The sequence below is a fragment of the Leguminivora glycinivorella genome, chromosome 11, assembly GCF_023078275.1.
Source record: "Leguminivora glycinivorella isolate SPB_JAAS2020 chromosome 11, LegGlyc_1.1, whole genome shotgun sequence".
Lineage (NCBI taxonomy): Eukaryota > Metazoa > Arthropoda > Insecta > Lepidoptera > Tortricidae > Leguminivora > Leguminivora glycinivorella.
Genome location: NC_062981.1, coordinates 18,441,214 through 18,465,233, shown reverse-complemented (window position 1 = coordinate 18,465,233; position 24,020 = coordinate 18,441,214). Strand labels below are relative to the sequence as shown.

Genomic DNA, 24,020 nt, shown 5'->3' with positions numbered 1-24,020 from the left:
GTTTGTTTTTGCATTAAGGAAATTAAGCAGAACCTCATCTAGAGACTTAGCACTAACTGCTTATCACGGGCACGTGTCATCTTTACTTAGCTACGGCTTGATTATTTGGGGCAATTCCGTAGATGTGAATGATGCATTTTTACTACAAAAAAAATGTGTACGAGCCGTTTGTAACACTCACTACTTAGAGCCATGTAGACCTTTATTTAAAGAAATAAAAGTATTGCCACTTCCATGCTTGTACATCAAACAGATGTGTATGTTTGTAAGAGAACATCCTGAATTTTTTGAAAAGCAAAGTACATTCTATCCTAGATCTACCAGAAATAAAGATAAACTATTCCTACCGTATTCTAGAGTAAAGCTTCACAAAAATAACTCGTTCTGTATGGCAATTCAAATTTATAACCAGCTGCCTAAATCGATCTTAGAATGTCCTACAGATCGCTTTAAGAAATCACTTACGGAATGGCTACTAGACAAATGTTTTTACTCGGTAAAAGAATATTTAAGTTACCAAGATCTCAATTTAATGTAAATCCTGAAATTAAGTAATTTATCTATGCCTATATTTGACATCTTAGCTGTGTAATTTATAAAATGTAATAAATTGACTCAATCCTTGTGTTTATTTGTAATGAATTATTGTGTAGCAAATTATATTGACATTATATTGTACATACTTGTAAATAATTGTTAAATATTGCATGCCTTGCTTGGTAGAACATAAGAACTGCTATTCAATGTTATCATCTTATGTAATCTCACTATGTTCTTGCAATAAACTATTGACTTTGACTTTGACTTTGACTTTGACTTTGACTACGATGAAGCACCTGGGAACTTTTTGTATGAAAAGACCGGATCTTTTCCGTTTTCCATAAAGTCATGATACCTACTCAATTGAACCCATATCACAATCGACTTCTACGATACCCACACGGGAGGAAACGTTAAAATTGTTAAAATTTCGTAACCGCACGGGCAACAACACAAAATGTGTACGAAATGTGTGTTACTATTACGTTACTTATTAGTATTTTATTAAGGTTCCGTAGTCAACTAGGAACTCTTATAGTTTCGCCATGTCTGTCCGTCCGTCCGTCCGCGGATAATCTCAGTGACTGTTAGCACTAAAAAGCTGAAATTTGGTAATAGTTAATATGCCTGTCAGTCACTCCAACAAAGTGAAAATAAATGTTTTATTAGGGTACCTCCCCCTCCCCCCTTACACGTAAAGTGAGAAGTGATTTTTTCATGTCAACCATAAATTGTGGATAGGTATTTAAAAGTAAATACGGGTTTACGAAGATCAGTTTTTGATATTATTAATATTTTCGGAAATAATCGCTTCTAAAGTAAAAACCCTAAAAAGGATGTGTGTGTCCCCCCCTCCAACTTTTGAACCATATGTTTAATAAACATGAAAAAATCGCAAATGTAGAAGTTTATAAAATCTTGATAATTTAAAGAAATATTTTATTCAAATCAAAGCTATTTGGAGAGTAAGCTTTTTGAATAACCATCTAGGCCTTGTAATATGATATCGCGAACCCCAGATGTTCCTCTATAACTGGCTATACGTAATTCTATTCCTTATAAATGAAAACCTTGAATGTTGTTCGTGACAATATTTTTTTCACCACACCAACTGTAAAGCCTTTAACTTTGCTATTCGAAAACAGATAGCAAAATTGCATTTTATCCACAAGTGTGCAAAGTAATTTCATGCTTGATGTCTTAAGCTGGTTGGTAGAATTAACCTATGAATGATGATTTTGAATCTTAAATATTGAATAAATTGACAGATTTGATTTAATTTGATGTTTTATAGTTAGTATTTTGTTCGTGTTGGTGTGGTGAAAAATGTTGTGGACTCGCGGTTCAATATTGGAATCTTTCGCTTGCTCGGGTACCAATATTAGCACGCGCGGTTAAACAACTACTTTGCCCCCTTGTAAAACAAATAACTATTGTTCGTAATAGAATAGAGGCCGAAATAGTAAATAAAATAACTAATTAATAACCTAACCACAAAATTAAAATTTGAAACAATGCTAAGAATAAGAACACTCCCGACTAATCAAACATAACAAAAGAAACTAAATCTGAATCGGTTAATCCGTTCTGGAGCTACGATGCCACACACAGACACACACTCATCACCACCACCACACCACCTCATCAGCCCCGGCGGAGTAATGCAAGCGCGACACGTAGAGCGCTTTACTCGGTGTAGCAACTCGCAGAAAAGAAGTAATCGGCTCCGCGTTACCACACAGAATCTTACGAGGTGCCTGCCCTACGCACCTGATTTGTAATTTTATGTGTGTAATGTTGCGTAATGTTTGTTCAAGTACTCCGTCTGTAATCTACAGTTCCAGGACTAATCCAATGAACGTAACAAATAAACCAATCCTGTGAGTTATAACTTATTGCTCTCCTTGCTGGAATTTCTTCGAGTTAGATTTGATACGTGACTTAGGCTGCGCAAATACTGAAGGCCAATAGCAATGGCGGATATAAAGGAGGCCTATTCGGACTTTAGTTAATGTATAAAATTAGTTTGTAAGAGGCAAACACTTACTAAATTACTGGAAAAAATTAGAAAATTCTTATTGAATTTGAGTTGCAATTGAGCATTCTCTTTAAAATCTTTAGGTACGCACTGTTCGAAACAGTTGACGATCGATTCACTTGATGTTTGAGTTACACATTGGCGTTTATTATCAACTTATTAGGAGCCAGAAGATCCTAAAAGTTAGCAATAAATGTGCGGAGAACAATACCGAGAACTTCCCAATTAGGGTTTCTGATTTCTCGACCTATTAGAAGTCTCGAGTTTCGAGAAATCTCGAGCCCAAAGTCTCGAGTCATCTCGAGTCTCGAGTCAACTCGAGTCTTTTTTTATAAATGGTAAAATTTTGATAAAATAATAAACAACAATATGATTAGTAGTTTTTATTGCACCACACTATTATAAAAAATGAGTAAGAGCACTAAAAATCTTCTTTGAAATAAACATAAATCAAATTTTAACAAGAAAACTACAATTATAGTCTTGAAAATAATACCTAATCCTTTAACTTCCCCGCCTGCGTATTCAATCATAATGTCATTGAAATTAAACGTTTAAAATAACTTCTTCTTCTTCCTCGCTTCCTCATTGCCGAGAATCGCGACCACAAGTAGCGTGTCTCCATTGAACGCGGTCATAAGCCATGTGGACTGCACAGTATACGCTGTCGCCACACGATTTCTTCACACAGTCAGACCATCTCTTACGAGCCCCACCCCAAGAATGTTTACCATTAATTGGCCATATTATGCATTGGTGCTCTCATAATGTGTCCGAAAAATCTGAGAGTCGCTCTTGGCATATTTTGGAGAGCCGTGTGGTGATATTCAGTTCTTGCAAAATAGAGATGTTTGTTAGTTCTTCTAGCTTTTCAAGTTATACTCGTAGCAGTCTTCGCCAGCACCACATCTCAATAGCGTCAATCTTAGCCACATCAAAACTTTTCAGGGTCCAAGTTTCGGCACCATACATAAATATCGAGATTATCGAGAAGACAAGAGATCGAAATAATCGCACTTTATTTTGACGTCGGATTCCTCTGTTCTTCCAAATCTTGTCGAAGTTAGCCATAACACTCTTCGCAGGTTATCAATGACCCAAGATACATAAACGCGCTGACTTTTTCGTAATGACGAATTGCTTTTAAATAACACGAGGCTGTCAAAACTAGCCAAAGTCGCTGCCAGCTTACGTTAGAATGAGAGGTTAGATCGCTTTATCTCGTTATAATTTATGGCCGCCGTTCGACACCGTCCCCACCGCCTCGCGATGAGACCGGGCAGAAGGTAAAAAGTTGCATTTCACTTCAGGTCATGCTTTACATTCGGGCCTCGAGACGTCTCGAGTACCTGTCATTTTTTTCTCGTCTCGAATGAAGCCGAAATTCTCGAGAAGTCTCGAGTTCGAGACTCTCCAGCAGAAACCCTATTCCCAATCTTCCCATGCTTTCGTTTTCTCCTTAACTTCCCTTCCATGCATTTCAGGATTTTCAGGCTGGTTTTGTGTCACGCGGACCGATTTGTGCGACCAATTTGTATGAAGTTGCTGATTGTCATCCGCACGGACCCGTCCGCTTTACTCTAAAACGCTCCCTGAACTTACGAGTAAGTAGTGGGTGTAGTGTGTGTTTCAATACGAGTAAGTGTGTCATAAGGGTAAGTGTCATTCCACCCAGTAACGCGCTATGCCAATGGACCTCCAGAAGACCTGATCACCCTTAGCGACGAGGCCATCAAATGGCTGATTGGACTTAATTTTAACTTATAAATGTTTCTGTTTTTTTGCCATACGACTAAATAAAAAGGGTAAGTGTGTCTGGCCTTCCCATTTGGCCCGTTTAAACCACTTATAGGTGTTTATTGAGAGTTCATACGTTTACAACTAATCTTAGTCAAGTAGCAACAGTATGAACTCGCAAAAACACCTGTGACAATGAGTTAAACGGTCAAATGTGATGGCCAGACACACTTCTCCTTATGACACACTCACGCCGTGGCTTGCGTGGGCGACGCATACGGCGATGCGACGCATACGAAATCAAACCTTATCGATATGGAAGTAGACACGACGGCGACGCACGGTCGCGCGACCGTCGCCCACGCAAGACACGGCGTTACCCGTAGCGACAAAAAAAAATACGTTCAGGCTGGTTTTAGCGTCACGCGGACCGATTGCGCGGAGCGTCCCGCACCGGACTAATATAATTGTCACTACGTGTAACGCCGTGTCTTGCGTCGGTGGTAAACAAGCATACGGTCCGCCTGATGGAAAGCGGTCACCGTAACCTATCGACGCCTGCGACTCAAAGTGTATGGTGTGTAAATGTATTCGATTTTCTCTGCCGAATGTTAAACCAATCGATACAAAAATACTTTTGAATGATGAATGCTTAGAGATGGTAGATACAACACTGTTCCTTGGTTTAACATTGGACAAAAATCTACAATGGAGTCCTCATATAAAGAAACTAGCAAGCAAATTAAGTTCAGCCGCATACGCCGTTAGGAGAATCAGGCAACTGACTGATGTTGAGACAGCTCGCCTAGTGTATCATAGTTATTTTCACAGTGTAATGTCATACGGTATTCTGGTTTGGGGCAAAGCAGCTGACATACAGACTATCTTTGTATTACAAAAGAGAGCCATTCGTTCTATTTACAACTTAGGAACACGTGAATCAGTAAGAGAACTCTTCAAAGAAATTAATATCTTAACTGTAGCTTCCCAATACATTTATGATAGTATAATTTATGTTGTTAAGAATTTAGACTGTTTCACTAAGAATTCTGATATCCATAATTATAACACTAGAAACAAAAATAAGCTTGCCATAAAGAAGTTTCGTGTCCGTAAAGTACAGAAGTCATTTGTTGGGCAATGCATTCATTTTTATAATAAGTTACCTGACACTGCTTTGAGATTACCCCTCCCAGCTCTTAAGAACTACTTAAAAAAAACATTGATGTTAAAGGCTTATTACAGAGTCGAGGACTATTTGACAGACAAACATGCATGGCCCGAACCAGAAACTACAAAAAACGAATAGCAATTAAAATAATTGTATTATGTATAGAGGACACAGTTCAGATAAGAAAGCACATCAAATATTTTATATTTTATGTTGTGTAGGTAAATTACATATTTAATGATATTGAGATTCATATTATCTTTTTCTTCTGTGACAATTTGATATGTTTTCTCTGAAGAAGAACGACGTATTATTAAGCAATAATATAATTTATTGAAATTAATTTCCATAGAGTACCTAGTCTGTTCATATTCTTTGATGAATACTTTTGCATGTTAAATTGTATCTTGTTATTTAATGCATGTTAATTATAAGATGTAATGTTTTGAAAAGAAGTTGCCCGCCGAGTTTCTTGCCGGTCCCATAGTGGATACCCCCCACCCAACTGAGGGGGGACTGAAATCTTCTCGAGGCTGAGGCGTAGGGTTAGAGCCGGCGTAGCTTTATTTGACGTTCATATGCGCATTGTAATATGCCTACTTGAAAAATAAATATTTCATTTTCATTTTCATTTTCAGTGTCACATGTGCGTTGCCACCCCATTAGAAACTTGCACAATCCCCCTCGCTGTAACACAGCAAAAAGGAGTGTACAAGTTCCAAGGAGGGTTCTCGTTGCCGACGACTCAAATGACAATAGACGGAACAAATTAGAATTATTAGAACGTTATGCAATTTTTCCAAGAACACGCAACATGCGTTACCGATCCGTTTGAAGACCAATAGACTGTAAATATCTTTGTTTACCGCATCTGCTGTCGCTTGCGAGTTGTTTGCCAAACAACAGGAATAAGGTAACGGCGGCTATCAACGCGGGTATCGAAATCGACGTCTATTACCGCCGCATTTGCAAATACGCATTTTATAGGCAAACCGACTAATTTCTTAAAAAAAGTTACTCACACAAAGGAAGCCTGTTTAGTTGACTAACGCACATATAGGCGATAGAGAGTGTGAATGAAAGAAGACGCTCGCTATTTGACAGTTTTTGCCACGGGGCCGCGAGAAGAGGTTGTGTCATACTGACGTGTGACGCTAAACCTAAATGAACTCCAATCTCATTTAGTAGTTTACGTAATAATTATGGCAAACAGGAGAAAGTTATGCATTTCAAATTATTGTTTATAGTTTTCTACATGACTTCTGAGTACTTTTTACGTATTGTTTAGCCTGGAAATGTGTTTAAAGTGGAAATTAAAAGACAGCGGTGAAAGGCGCCATTTCGTGAGTAGATTCTATTACTGTGGTATACCACGGTAATAGTTAAAGTAGTGATATTAGTTCTTTTTGCTTTATTTTAAGTATATGTGATCAGTTATATAATGTCTTACAGTTGTTTCAATCTTGATCTATTCACGCTATCAAAGAACTATTTACGCGGTATGAAAATTATTCAACAAAACCTTAATTTTTAGCAAAAACTTCATGACTGATTTCGTAGTTTCTATGAAAACCGTTAATTTGTCAATTTTTTTAAACATTGACATAAAGTCTGATGCTTACTTACCAGTTATGTAAACTTGGTTTTAATATAAGATTGCAATATTTTATTTTGATTTGTAATGAAAATACATCTGTATGACTTTGTTTTTATGGGTCGGAATTAGATTTCATAATACTCCAATTTATGCCTATTACCGATGGTACGATCAGATAACCCTCGGTAATAGAATATATAAGAATCTATTACCGATCCATGCAATATTTGTTTGGGTCGGTAATGGGTTCCTATAGAAGTATCTATTACCGAGCGACATATTAGTCTTGTATCAAAATATGACATTTAGTGTACCGTAAGTACAGATTTCTTAGGTGAAACTGAGTTTTCTGTGGGTATTCATAAAGGAGGATAGTATAGGTATAAGTATTTGTCATAATTTGTATATTCAACCGTCGGTATTAAGCTCCGAATTTTGAGATGGGTTTCTATTTACCGATGGCAGAAAAACACTGTCATTCATACCCTCGGTAATGAAATCTCAATTCGCGTTAATAGAACTGCAACCTGTTCATTACCACGGTAATAGAAAATTTAGGTATGTTGACTTCAATAATCATTTTATGACATATAATAAACTAAAATGATCCTAAAACTCTTCAAAACTAATAGTTCAATAAATACTTTTCCATAAAAAAAATATTTGTGGTCGTTAATGAGCTTTGATACCCTTAATTTTTTGGTATCTTTTGAAATCTGCCTTAAGTACCACGTTAATAGGCGCCATTACCTTAGATCGGTAAACCAGCTTCTGTTTAACCTGCATTATGCAGTGTGGTTATACGCTGCACGTTATGGAATAAAGTCCCATCACACCTATTTATGGTAAAATAAATTCTAAGGTGACCATAGCAATTAAAAAAAAACAGAACTTCTTACCCAGATTGACTTAGTTAGTCCAAAGAGGATCAAGTATTATAGAGAGTTACTGTCGAAGTAAAATGTGTAATCACAGTGCATAGACTGCCATCTCTTGACACAGGCTTAAAACTTTTGAAGATCAGTTTTGACAATTTGGCCCATATTCTTAGCTTGATATGTGTTAAAATGCCAAATATTAATATTAGCGCCATCTAGCTGAGCGTACCCCAAAGGTGTAATGCCATCTAGGCCACCGTACCTTTATCTGTATTACTCTGCTAGCCTTTCTCCGCAGACGTTTTGTCTGCTTCTCTGCCTAGAGCTAGTCCAGCCAACCAGCTACCTTTCTTGTCCACTATCCTTCCTTTTGCCATCTTTTGGGTACCATGTTGTGTCCTTTGATCATTTTTCTCTCTTATCTCGGAGTATACCGGGTCCATTTTTTTTTATGAAATAGGCAGCAAACGAGCAGACGAGCCGCCTGATGGAAAGCAGTCATCGCCGCCCATGGACATAGTTAAGCAACATCAGGGGAGTCACCTATGCGTTGCCGACCTTTAAGAACCCTAAATACCATTTCCACTTTAGTTGCTTCATTGTCTGATTTACGTCAGCTATCTTTGTTCGTTTAAAAAAAGTCTTATATTAATAACTACTAATTACAAAGCTCCAACTATTACCTACAATAAAGTTAGTTCCATAACCCCAAGAAGGCTGGACAGTAGAATAGAATAGAATATTTTTTTATTTAACATCAGTTTGGACAAATATAACAAAGATAAATGCAACACAATCTAGATGTTAAATTGGGAGCCCACTCAGCATATTGCCACGGCATGCCGAAGCGCTAGGTAATACCTAGACAAACTCCCTCTACGAGCGAGTGGTTGGTTATGTTACGCACTACGAGTACGTCCATTCCAAATCCGTGATAGCTCAAAACTATTTGTATAATACTTACTACCTCCGATTTCCGTCAATCGATTTCTATCCGTCATTCTTCAGATTGTCAGTTCCACGGGTTATGATGGGCTATGACGGGTCCTATTTTGACGACTTTATATCGTATTCAGATCGGACGTAGTGCGGAGCCGCTCTAATTCTATCTTCAAACTAGACTATGACTTCTCATACCTAAATCCAAACATGCACTCTGAGTGCTAGCTACTCCATCACTCACCGAAATGGATCCGTTGCGTTGTGAGTTGTGAGCACTGACTTATATATTACTTTGTAAGGACGTGGCATACTTACTTCACTGGCTGGATCTTAGCTTTCGACACAAGAGATTGTCATTTCACCCCATTCTGTGACACTTCACGCCAATCAGGTACTCCGAGGGCAGATACGTTTTTTAGGGCTTCCGCGCACCAGCGATATAAGCTTTCCTTACACCACGATCCTCTACCATCTCTTCTAGCTGCAGCTCGGTCACCTAGAAAACATGTCTGTGGAGTCGTGTGGCCTAGATCTCTACGATTATAATAGTAGCTACCCGCACTATCGAATACCTTCCTAAGAAAAATGCGCTCTTGATGCGCACTCATCAACTAACTAATCGCGAACCAATCAAACTTGAGAATGCTCAGTGAAAATTGTACGTATCGCCTTATCCTAAATTTTGAAATCTTTGGTCATAAGCAATTAATCAAAGATCGTAGATAGGCCCGGTTTTCTGATTAATCCTCGCATTTTGATTGGCTCATTAGTCTCGCGACGCGAAATCCGAAAGCGAAATACACAAAATGAATGTACGGGTTTAAGTCGTATTTAACGACCAGCTTAGTTTTCATGCCAATAATGACGATGCGATAATAGGAAACTTTCCTCTTTTTTTTTTAAATTATAAAGGGGCTTACTCTTGGCCACAGACTAGCCGAAGGCAAAGACGTGGCCTACGATGGAGTGAGAGTCCGATGGTAGAATGGGAACGGTGGAATAAGCTCGTGTAGCTCTTGAGCACACTCCCCGAAGCCATTTCATTTGTCTCTTCAACATTTGTCTCAGTCTATTCAACAATTTATATATAAATTAATAACGGGTAGTCAGTGTTGATTACTAATACTAAATACTAAAGGATAACTGCATGGGCATCAGTCTTCAGAGACAACAACCAGTACAACTTTAACTAAATTATGATAATCGATCGCGATTACTGGAACTCGAACCCAGGACCACAGCATAGCAGTCGGTCAGACTGGTCGTCAATTAAAATTATATTAAATACTTAGACGACTGGTCTGGCTCAGTCGGTAGTGACCCTGCCTGCTAAGCCGCGGTCCTGGGTTCGAATCCCGGTAAGGGCATTTATTTATGTGATGAGCACAGATATTTGTTCCTGGGTCATAGATGTTTTCTATGTATATAAGTATGTATTTATCTATTTATCGTCGCTTAGCACCCATAGTACAAGCTTTGCTTAGTTTGGGGCTAAGTTGATCTGTGTAAGGTGTCCCCAATATTTATTATTACTATTTGTATGTTATTTCCATATCTCGGGACCATGGGGTCCCAGACCTTTGAGAGGCGTACGCGGGGCTGAAGCCAACAGTATTATTACTTCTCTACATTCATATCAATGGCCATATTAATAATTATATTAAGCAATCTGTATCTGCTAGTTAATGCTTCATCTTAATTTTTACTTTAGGATATCGCCTATCGGCTCGTTTCAAACAAAATTCATTGTTTCATGCCTCTCATTACGACGCTACAGGAGCGAAAATGCTTAAATGGAAAGGCCCCCCTTTCAATTTGGGAACTATAGTCAAATATACTAGTTTTATTAACTAGATTTATCAAAAAAAAAATCCATTAAGAACAACTCAGTTATTGCGAAAAAATCTTTAAAATCGAGGTTCCGCTCTCGACTGTTTCCTCCTTCAAAACTTAATCAATCGTAACGAAATTTGAGAATAACAATGCGTTATCATGGTTACAAAGTCAAACAATGCGTTTTCAGTTTTTTCGATACTTTGCGCATGCGCGGAAAGCCGGCGGACGCTGGCTTTGGGGAATAGACTTTTGTGTAGGGTTTTAAAGATCTATACCCGACCCTGTAAATGACGAATAACAGTTCGGGAGTAGAAAAAAAAAATAATAATCTGTGTTGAAAAATCAGTGCTCGGTCTTCAAAAACCAGGAAGGAAATAGTGGAGAGTGTTTGTATGGAGAATTGACCTCTCCTGTATCGTCTTATGTATTCGTCACATTGTTACATATGTATGTGTAATAATATGTATATGTAATTATCTAATTGGCTACGCAAAGCGCAAGTACCTATTATGTTCATTGTATCGTAGCTTATTGGCGAAATTCATCAAATACCTATTTGCATATCATTTAATTAAATTGGTCTGCTTGAACGATGTCATCGCGGTTCAATTAACTTAATGGGAATGCAGACATTTAAATTTTCATTTCTATTTCAACTTCAGATTTTGATGTCAGATAAGTTTGCTGGAGTAAATTGAGAGACATATTTTTATTTGCAACTTCAGCATTTGATTTAACCGATTTAAGAATTTTACATTTATTCAGCACAAATCGGATAAAATGAAGCGCTGGTCGCCAAGCGGTAAGAACGTGCGACTTTCAATCTAGAGTGGGTTCTAACCCCGGCTCGTACCAATGAGCTTTTCGGAACTTATGTGCGAAATGTAATTTGATCGTCAGTCGCTTATTGGTGAAGGAAAACATCGTGAGGAAACCGGACTAATTCCAATAAGGTCTAGTTAGTAGTTACCCTTCGGGTTGGAAGGTCAGATGGCAGTCGCTTTCGTAAAACTAGTGCCTGCGGCAAATCTTGGGATTAGTTGTCAAAGCGGACCCCAGGCTCCCATGAGCCGTGGCAAATGCCGGGTACTTTAATAAAACGGTCATGAAAAAGTTTACATCGGTCTTTGGAAAGAGACAATTAACGTCACATAAGCAAGAAAGAGACAACGCTCTACGAAGATGAAAAACCGATGTCCATTCTTTATGGCCGTTTACTGAACTTTAATAAAAAAGCCACAATTACATGCAGAGCGGAGTGAATGCAATAGCCTCGTGTCGGAATCCAATACTAGTCTTATTATGGCGCTTACACATTCAAGCCACGAGGCGAGCGTGGGCTGAACAGACGGTCACTCGTGTAGAGAAAAAAGAGCAATCCGCTTATAATAAAGATAAAGTTAAATTTATTTCACAAATAAATAAAATTTGGATTGATCTTTACCGAAAAGCGACTGGCAAATCGTCACTACTTAAAAAAAAACTTGTATTCTTCGTCTGTCAATGAAAAGAAAATTGTAGTAAGTATTTATGGAATGCACATAGACTTACTGCGTTTTAACTTTGAGGAACAGCGTGAGATACGAGATTTTTTTAAAATAGTGACGAAATATCAAATGACAGTTCTGAAAAACTCATTGGTGCGAGATGGGGTCTCGCACCCTCTTACCGCTGTAGGTACCAGCGCCTTTTGAAACACTCTATGTAGGTACATATTCCAAAAAAACTGCATCCGCTGCGTAGTTTCATAGATCTTTAATATGTAGTGATGGTGGTAAACAAATTGAGCGCTGGTGGCCTAGCGGTAAGAGCATGCGACTTTCGATCCGGAGGTCGCGGGTTCAAACCCCGGCTCGTACCAATGAGTTTTTCGGAACTTATGTGCGAAATGTCATTTGATATTTGCCAGTCGCTTTTCGGTGAAGGAAAAACATCGTGAGGAAACCGGACTAATTCCAATTAGGCCTAGTTACCCTTCGGGTTGGAAGGTCAGATGGCAGTCGCTTTCGTACAACTAGTGCCTACGCCAAATCTTGGAATTAGTTGTCAGAGCGGACCCCAGGCTCCCATGAGCCGTGGCAAATGTCGGGATAACGTAAGGAGGATGATGATGGTAGTAAACAAATTAAACATACTCTTCGCTACAGGCCCTGAATTCTCAATCGGTAACAATATCGCAATTCTATTGCCATTAACTTTAGAAATGTCCTTAAACGGTTTTAAGGACCAATTTAGTATTCCAAGGCGCTACAACTTTTATGAAGTGTTGGGCCAATTACTGGGTATTTTAGCATTCAAAATGTTTATTGGTAGCATTATTTTACGGCAAGCCATGGGAGCGATAACATAGTAAACCATGTTATACATAACAATTTAACACTTTTTTAAATATGTATACTGTCTAGTGGTGAGAGTGAAAAAATTTAGGTACCTCCCCCTTTCATCCTGTGGGTGTCATACACTGAGCGAAATTTGCATTGTGAATTTAACAAGTTCGACTTGTTGCGGTTTATCCGTTTGAATCAGCCAAACGTATGTTTAAAACAATATGTGTCAGGTTGTTTTTATAAAATCGACTTGTTGATTCAAAAATTCAGTCGAATTGAGAACCTCCTCCTTTTTTGAAGTCGGTTAAATATATTGCCGATTCAAATGACAAGTAGCTTGTTGTTTGAACCAAAGAGCACGTAGGCGCTATTTTAACCAAAAAACTTGTTGAACGAACATGAAAACTGGTTGTATTTTCTCTCAGTGTAGAAGTCGACTAAGGGATATGGGTTCCATTGTGGTGTGGGCCATGGATTGCAACATGTCACTAATATCCAGAGATCGGACGGATTTGCGACATTCTTAGTGACTTACGTCATTTTAATGACTTTTAGTATGAGATGACGCACAAAAATCCGATCTCTGCTAATATCACAATTTGGTTTTCTTTTTACACAAACGCCAACTGTTCACTTTCCGCGTAGGTACAATTCATGTCATTTTCCGAGACGTAACGTAGTATTTTGACGTATTTTTTTCAAGAATGCTGCCATTGCCGAATAAAAGTGTCAACTTTTAGGACGTTTATTGTATTATCTTAAAGTTACCGAACAAAAATTCTATCCATTACATAGCAATTACCAGTCCTGATATAACTTTTAGCAGCTCCAAAGAAAATGTTCGGAGTAAGTGAAATTCATTTACGAGTTTTGGGAAACTGGGTAATTATAATAGGTATTTGCTGTTATTTATTATACTTTTAAAGTATTTTTTCTACTCGTCGACTTTAATCTGTCAATTAGGACACCACAGACTAAACAATAAGTGCTGACTTTTCAGTGTTGGATAGTCTTCGACACTTAGTCAACTATAATATTTCATAACACTTCACTTTAGTTGAAAAAAAATCAAAAATAGAACTTCATACAAGTTCCATACTAATTTGCGATACATGGCATTTACCTGCATCTGAAACACATTTTTTTATCTATCGCGTTATCGACCAATCAGAGACGGTTATTACAAACAATTGGTTGCCAGGTAATTCGATGTTGATACAACGGTGAACGACGCCATTAACATTAATTTTAACATGAATGATGATATTTTTCGTCCATTGATGATGAAGATAATGACTCATAGAAAAAGTATTGTATACAATAGGGATATAATTAACTCTTTCACTCTCATAGCGTACTAAGGCCACTCAGCAAGCTTCTTGGCCTAAACGTTTTACTCGAGTGCAAAACTCTGTAGTCTCTGTACTATATCACGATTGTATAATAGTACATTTCCCTTCGATCGTGTTTTAATTTATCGCCACTCGTTTCGAATTTCCTCGTTTTCGCACTTGCATCGAACGACGTTTTTCAGTACAGATGGACCTCCGAAGTATCGACCTGACATATAATAAATCACTTCTCGCACTAGTGCGTAAAAAAAACACCATCTGTACTGAAAAATACTATTGTTTCATTTGATAAGTGGCAAAATAATATAGTCACCATTAATAATAGCTATAGTAGCGAATAAAACTACCACCAAAATTAATGATTGTACTCGTATTTTATAAACATAGATAAATGTGTACAATTTATCTATGTTTAAAAAATACAGTCATGTTAGCAGTTTAATATTTGTTTATAGACATAGACATCCGTAATTGCGTATATGAATATGAATATGAATATGAATATGAATATGAATATGAATATGAATATGAATATGAATATGAATATGAATATGAATATGAATATGAATATGAATATGAATATGAATATGAATATGAATATGAATATGAATATGAATATGAATATATCATTTTGTTCAGTGGTTACAATATAGAATTTCTAAACTTCTGAAGCTTTATTTGATCCGCTATTTTTATTAGTTTTTTTTAACGTATTTCTAATATAACGTGCTGTGCTTAAACAGTGAAATATAGTAAATACGTCTAAATTATTTGCTACAGACATAGGCGATACGATATAAAAAAAATATTATTTTACAACAGGTTTCCTTAAAATAATTCTATTTTAATATTTTACAGGTAGAATTTATTCGAAAACAAACACAAAAAAAGGAATATATAAAAAAACACAATAGCAGAAGGTGCCAGAAAATGGTCTTATTTTAGCATATTGCAGGCGACACTTGGCCTTCTAGCGATTCCTTACGATTTTTATCTACATCAAAACGATACATTAAAAATAATTCAAAGCTGAAGTTTTAACATAATGATAAACCTACATATCTGTGTAGTGACGGGTTAAGAATTTCACCACCCCCTTTCTTCCCGTGGGTGTCGTAGAAGGCGACTATGGGATATGGGTTAAATTGTGGCGTAGGCGAGAGGCTGGCAACCTGTCACTGCAATGTCACAGTTTCTTTTTCTTTCAACCCCTTATTTGCCAAGAGTGGCACTGAAGCTTTAGTAGTTTCATGTGTTCTGCCTACCCCTTTATGGGATACAGGCGTGATTGTATGTATGTATGAATGATAAACATTTTTCCCAAAATAAAGGGACGCCAACAGTAGACAAGTAATTTCACTCTACGCTTTGTAAATAAATAAGAAGTGAGCAGCGGAAAATTGCAATTAGATCGGATTAAACCGACAGACAAGTTCTCGATTGGAATTAGAGTTTTTAGAGAGACCAGAGACAATAAAAAATAAAGACAACATATTTTTTTTAAATAAGGTCAAATCAATATCCAGTGGTAATCCTGGTCGTGTTTTGTCATTTGTCATATCATGCGTCACTTTCACATTTAGATACTTGTTAGAACGTGTTAGACATGGTGATAAATGATAAACAGCCGTCCATCATCCTAGCGCTTTGACGTGACCATTGGCCTTTTAGCAAGAAGCTTTAATCGTTGATTCTTCGTATCGACTTCTAGAGCCTAACGATGTGACGAATTAAATGAAAAAAAAAAAAAACTGTGTACATACATACAAAAAAGACATGGGTTTATAAAAGAGGTATATTATTGGAGTGTAACAAACCTTTGAACATTCCGCAGCACAATCGTTCAAAACAAAATTGCCTGGCCCCGTAGCCGAATGGCATTTCTCCGACGCCAAACGAAAGCGATACGCCGCTGGCTCTGTCGCGCCAATACGCAAGCGCGATAGAGATAGATATCTACTAGCGCTTCGTTTCGTGAGCGTTTCGTGAGCGATTGTGCCATTCGGCTAGCCACCCTGAAGTCACCCTGCGGCAAGACACGAACGAAAGATTTCTACAAAAACCTTTTCTTAGAAACCAAATAACTTTGTCGTCCATAATAATAATACAAAGGATTCGGTCCGTAGCATCGATTTCTCTCCCTTAGAGAGCGTAAACTCAGGCTGTATGGGGCCCGAAAGATTCAGTTAGGGATTTCAATCCTGTTCGGCAGATATGGTAAACCGGACGGAAGAAACTTTAACACATTGGAAACATAACTGAAGTTATGGTAAGTAACATATTTACTTGCGCCAGACTATCGTAACATAACCCTCTGTTGGGCGCCAAATAATATTAGTAATTTAGCCCCACGTTGGGTGCCTTCCAGTAAAATTGTATTTATGTATGTTTAAGCTTTATTGTACATAAAATAACAAAAAAAGACATAGCTACGGTAGGCGGACTTATCCCTTACTGGGAATACTGGGATATCTTCCAGTCAACATTTGAGGAACTATAATTTGGTCCCATGTTGGGCGCCAACAATACATATTGGAATTATAAATGTATTTTTTGGTGGTATTATGGTTTTCTTTTTCATGTCTCTATCATTGTCGTCGCGATAGGCTATATATCACAATAGTGTGCTAGGCTCACTTGTCTAATAAATCAATAATGTTACACATATCCACGCTCCATCTATCAGGTGATCTGCAGTCCTTACATACGAGTACATAGGCGAAATTCCTCTGAGACCCAATAAGCCCTCAGGGATGTAAGTCAATGATACGGTCCTTATCACACCCGTCATGTGATTTGTGCACCCTAGCTTTGGGTTTAGTGTATTCGGATGACTGTTTTTTTTAGGGTTCCGTACCTCAAAGAGGAAAAACGGAACCCTTATAGGATCACTCGCGTGTCTGTCTGTCCCTCTGTCACAGCCAATTTCTCCGAAAGTACTGGACCGATTTACTTGAAATTTGGCACACATATGTAAACCTGTGGCCCAAAGACGGACATATAATATAATTAAATGAAATTTAATCACAGGGGCCACTTTTGGGGGGTAACATTGAAAATTAAAAATCAAAGTTATTAAAACTATATTGTGTTACATATCAAATGAAAGAACATTTTATAAGCATTTGAAGTATATTTTTTTTATTTTTTTTATTTTGGTAATTTAGAAGTAATTTAAGAAAATACGCAAAAAATGACCATTCCCCCCCCCTTATCTCCGAAATTACTTAGCGTAAAATTTTCAAAAAAATACACAGGATAGCCCTCTACCTGTAGATTACAGGAAAACCTATTAGAAATCTACAGTCAAGCGTAAGTCGGACTTAAGAGAAAAAAACTCAGATTACGAATTTCGCTCACTGCCGCTGCAAGTAGTTACTAAACGTCTTAAAATGTTGTAATCGCGTTGGACAGTTATAAAGAAATTAATTTCGGTTTCGTTTGTTATAGAAATTGTTAAAAAGAAAAAATCATTTTCCAAAATGACTTAAGTTCCTACTAAAAAAGAGGCGCTTAAGACCGTTTAGAACTTCACTGACCATAATATTGCCCACATAGGTCCAAAAAAAGGTGTATATATACGAAAACAAAAAAATTGTGCCATCGACAACCAAAATCAGAAGTCCATTTTGCTCTATCTCTTATCGTTTCCGAAATATACGCGAAATCTAAGTACGAAATTTAATGTACGTTGCCATTACATTTCGTCAGGCGCTCATGACCTGTTTGTATGGAAATGTCGAAATCCGACTCGCACTTGACCAATTTTCATAGAAAGTTGTGTTTTATTATAGTTTTGAAGGAAGTTTCTTGTTTTTAACCACCAACGCAAAAACGACGGAGTGTTATATAATAATTTAAGGTTTGACGCTTGACATGTCTGTCTGTGGCATCATAGCTCCCGAACGAATCAATCGATTTTGACTTAGTTTTTAATGTTTAAGGTGAATTCGACGACAGTTTTTTTGTACCACGTAGGTGGGAAACAGGCATACGGTCTGCCTGATGGAAAGCGGTCACTGTAACCTATGGACGCCTGCCACTCAAGGAGTGGCACATGTGCGTTGCCGACTCATTAGAAACTTGTACAAACCTGTAGGTACTTAGAAGGGGCCTGGGTGCCGACGACTCAAAGGACAATCTATTCTCCTAATTAGTTCCGTAGGTCCTCCCTCGTTGAGCTCTGGCTGCCTTACTCACCGGCAGGAACAATGAGTTTACGCTCTGTCTTGCGTGAGCGACGGGCGACGCGACGCGATGCGACGGCGATGGCTCAAGGTCATCGCGTATCCATCGCGCGAAACTTCGGCACTAGCATTTGGTGATTAGAATCAGAAGATTCGCCGTCTTTCACAATGTGCAAATGGTCTAGCGGGTTTGACTTCTAGGTGGAATCGTTTGCGCCATGAGTGTCGTGAGTTCGAATCTCGGCTCACGCAATCTTTTTGCATTTTTATTTACTTTTTTTCTTTTATGTTCTACTAGCTTTTGCCCGCGGCTTCTCTTGAAAGACGGACAAACAAACAGACACACACACACTTTCCAGTTTAATCAGTATGGATTATTTGATTTTATTTACCTGCTTATTTCTTTCTCTAAGATTCTACTTTCTTATTTTTTTTTAAGAACTCCGGGTTTTATACTAACAAGGAAAGTTTTAAGTAGCACACAATAATACTGCATTTTGTTTTTATTAACTTAATGTTTATTTTAATCCATACTAATATTATAAACGGGAAAGTGTGTGTGTGTCTATTTATTTGTCCGTCCTTCACGGCAAAACTGAGCGACGAATTAACGTATACTATTTACTTATAACGAATGCTATTTACTTAATGATGAAATGAAAAAATGTCATACAGTGTAACCCAGTGTTTTTTAATGCTGCCATCTAGTGTCGACTGGCATTACCACTACACTAAGAGCCCTTATTCCTTAGAGCGTTCATCAATTTCGTGAAATAGCCATTGATAGATGGCGTTGGCGCTCGGTACGCGAGCCACCGGTAACGCAACACACAGGCAAGAATGATCTTGATAGTTTTGAATTTAATTGCTAGTAACAATTCTTTTGGTTTCATGTGTTAACTTTTTTGTAAAGTTTACAAGAGATAAGAATATATTATTATTATATGGTACCTACTAATTGTAAGTAACTTAAAATAAACAGTTTCAAAGAGCTGAGCTGTGTGCAAAAAATTACATGTGTTATTGGCCCGGCTAATGAGATCAAACATGGTCGAGTTACGATAAGTAGAATAGCAGTTCTGTTATTCATTTCCTGACTCGATCATGTGACCTTGGACATCATCGAGATCGACGCTGCTCATCAGCCCAAATGTAATAAGCCCAAACATAGTGGAGTTATAATGAGTAAAATAGCAGTTTTGTTGACCATATCCTGACTCCACCATGAAAACCAGAACCTCATCCTGGGGGCCGGTTTTTGAATCTCACATATGGGATTTGTCACTAAAATACCGGTTGAAAACAGTGAATTGCTTAGTATTTTCAGTGACAATTTTCTGAATTCGAACGCGTGAGACTCAAAAATCGGTCCCCTGGTCCCGAAATATAATAATAATTCAAACTCTCATCAGATTTCAAGTAAAATTTCTTGGATAAAATTGCATGTGTAAAAATCAGGCGGACCGTATGCCTGTTTGCCACCAACAGGATCAAAATTGTTTAGTCGCAGTACCTATACAGCACTTCTCAGAACTATCTAGCTGCTTACGCTTACGAGAGCACGGTGCGCCGGACTATCGAACGTAGGTCCACTGTCTATGAGCGCTGGGCGCAGACTGAACTGAGCAGTGAGCGGGCCCGTGTCAGCAGTGTATTTTATTCGAATTTCATGTGCTTTAAAATAATAGTACATTACGATACAAGTACGTAAAAAAGGAAGTTCGAAACGAGTGGCGATAAATTAAAACACGACCGAATGGAGTGTTTTAAATCGACACGAGTTACGAATTTCCTTTTCGCACGTGTATCGTACGACGTTTTTCAGTACAGATGAGCCTCCGAAGTTTCGACCTGGCATATAATGAACCACTTCTCGCACTAGTGCGTAAAAAAAACACCATCTGTACTGAAAAATATCTATCGACACAAAGGTATGTCTTATGTGTATGTTTTTTTTATATGGCAACAAGAAGTTCTGGTTTAGGATAATATTATCATTTAAGAGTTACAATAAATGCAGGAATCGCAGGAATTACAATGAACGCCCCTTAAAGAGTAGTCTAATTATATTTTTTTTGTATGGGTACCTTTCCTTGTTAGTATATAACCTAACCACAAAATTAAAATTTTGAAAAAACCCCCGACCGCGACATAGTAGACCGATTTTCATGAAACGTGGCTAAGAACACTCCCGACTAACTCAGCTTTCAGACAAAAAAAACTAAATCAAAATCGGTTCATCCGTTCGGGAGCTACGATGCCACAGACAGACACACACACAGACAGACAAACAGACAGACAGACAGACGGACAGACAGACAGACAGACAGACAGACAGACGGACAGACAGACAGACAGACACGTCAAACTTATAACACCCCTTCGTTTTTGCGTCGGGGGTTAAAAAGCCGGAGTTATTAAAAATAAAATAAAAATAAGAATGTAGATTCTTACAGAATGAAAAAAGTAAACAATCAAATAATAGAAAATAAAAGAAACAAAAATAAAACTGCAAAAGCACGCCTCAGCCGAGGTTCGAACTCACACCGCTGGCGCGGCGTCCAGACGTCGAAACCGCTAGGCTACGAGCCCGTTGTAATAACTAGTTAATTTTGTGATCCTATTCACCAAAGTCAAGTGCTAGTAGGTACATATATCGTAAGGTCATCGCACTAGTGTTTCATATTTTTAGTTCACACTTAAATTTTAATATTTTACGCAGACAATCTCGTATCACCGTGCACATAATCAAAGGCTGTCAATACAAGTTACAAAAGTTGTAATTTCCTTACTTTTTAGGCACATTACTTAGATTATTTTGACCATTAAAAGTTTGTACGGAACCCTCGGTGGGCGAGTCCGACTCGCACTTGGCCGGTTTTTGTGGTGTACGAATATAAAGTTGGTTACTTATTTATTTAACAAGATGGCAAAAATTTTCCTAAAGTGAGTATGCAAAACAATTCAAAATAGATATAGAGTTAGAAAAGACGAGATTTCCATTTTGAGATTTAAAATAAAATTGGTAACCATTTTATCGACCGGATTAGCAAAGTAATTTCCTAGATTTTGGTAAAATACCTCCTTGTAAAAAATCGTAACAAAATCTAGTGTGATTTACGTTTGTTCTGTTCCTGCTTGTGAGTGAGGTTGCCAGAGTTCAACGAGGCTTTAGTGTTAGGGTCGCCAACGTGAATTTAACAAGCCTCAAGAGTTCCAAGCGTCCAATAGGCTACGGTTAGCGGACATAAGGGGTAGGCAGGGCACATGAACTACTAAAGTTTCATTACCACTCCTGGTAAAAAGGGGCTGAAAGAAAACTAAATTGTGACATTGCAGGGATAGGTTTCCAGCCTCTCGCCTACCACAATTTAACCCATATCCCACAGTCGACTTCTACGAGACCCACGGGAATAAAAGGGGTGGTGAAATTCTTAACCCGTCACCACACGGGGAAAACGGGGGGTGTTTTACGTAGTAGGACTTTAAAACATGTCTTAATGTTTTACAATCAGCGTTCAGGGCCAACGGAGTTATTAGTTTAACTCGAGAAATCGGCTTGTGGCAGGAAAAACACTGGTTCAATAAATCCGTAGAAAAAACAGTGGCCATTTTTAAAGTCCCATTTTACGACTACATCTAGGAAACTATAAAATGTACAACACGAAACCTGTTTTATCGTACCGGAGGCCGATTTTGATTAAAAAATTGAGTAAAAGTTCATCTAAGCTTTTCTGAATCTAAACAAGGTTATTAATATCTTTTTCAATTTTGAAAATAATACAAAACTGTGCCTTTTGTTTAATTCTCTGCCCTCCGATATTCCATATAAATCAATTCACAGTTGTAGTCTTATCAAAATAATGACGATAGAAATCATAATTTTAATGCATGTTAATGTTTTGAAAAGAAGTGGCCCGCCGAGTTTCTTGCCGGTCCCATAGTGGATTGGATACCCCCCTCCAACTGAGGGCGGGACTGAAATATTCTCGAGGCTAAGGCGTAGGGTTAGAGCCAGCATAGCTTTATTTGACGTTCATATGCGCATTGTAATATGCCTACTTGGAAAATCAATATTCATTTCATAAAGACGTTGCCAGAACAAGATAGCAATGTCGAATTATTCATCTCAGAATTTAAGGTTGTATTGGCCTCCCGAACTAATGGCAGTTCTTGGTCAATTCTCATTGGTCCTGTTTAACAGTGGGATGTATCAAGATAAGTTTCCGAAAAGCACATGGAATTGCTCAAGTTTCAGTGCATTTTTTAGCAGTTAGGGAGTTGAAAAAAATTGACTGTACCACTACTATAAGCGTACACAGTATGGCCACTCCCGCTCCCCGCTGAAAGTCCCGCCCACCTCCTCTCAGTTACCTCACAGTTATCAGTGTTATCACTCATACAAGCATAGTAGGCGTTCACCTACACGAGCTTAGACTGTGTGTTAGGAACGCGCCTCTTTCATATATTTAATCGCCAGTGTCCGAGGTGTGCCTTATCCTAATTTTACCACACCCACGGGAAGAAAGGGGTGTTAATATTCTTAATCCGTCACCACACAGGGGACATATTAATCGTATCAAATTGTGAATACAGAATCAACGCCCTATTTTATCGCCCCCATAGCTTGCCGTAAAAAATACTACCACCAATAAACATTTAAATTTTAACGCTAAAATACATTGTAATTGGTGTAACACTTGATAAAACTTGTAGCACTGAGAAAGTGTTGAATTGTTTGTACAAGGGTATTAAATCAGTTTAAAGATATTTCTAATTTAATGACAATTGAATTACGATAATAATTTTTTTATCTGTTGAAACTTGAGGGCCTAATAGCCAAGAGTACGATGTTATCTCTCCGTAAACAAATAGCAACTCCCTCTATTTATTTATTTATTTAAACTCTATTGCACAATTGGAAAAAAAAGTACAAATGGCGGACTTAATGCCTTGAGGCATTCTCTACCAGTCAACCATAGGGCCAAACAGAAATTCGCGAATGTGGGTGCAGTGAGAAAAATAAATTTAGAAAGCATGACAACTATTGACAAGTATAGCAATATTATTTACATACAATCAATATAATACATACATAAATAATACGTTCATATCATTACACATATACTATCGCACTAATAAGAAAAAATGATAAAGACAGATAACCATCTTCGGATCCCTTTCTTTGACAAAATAATCGAAAGTCATAATGTAATGGTTGCCACATTATAATTAGTGTTAATTCTGAAACGGTTAACTTTTCAGAGTTTTCATTACGGTCATCTATCTTTTAATAGGTTGGGTTAGGTTAGGTTTTATGGCAATCCTGAAAAGTTACGCGTTTCTGAGAAAAACCAAATTATGACTAATGAAAATGTGGACAAACGATACATTATGAATTGAGATTTTATGGGA

At 37.7% G+C, this 24,020-nt stretch overlaps 1 protein-coding gene across 1 annotated transcript in view; it reads left to right on the top strand.

The window, feature by feature from the left end:
* Window positions 1-24,020, top strand: part of LOC125230967 (neuropeptide CCHamide-1 receptor-like) — a 380,354-nt gene that overhangs the window by 197,678 nt on the left and 158,656 nt on the right. The gene's annotated exons all lie outside the window — the stretch shown is intronic.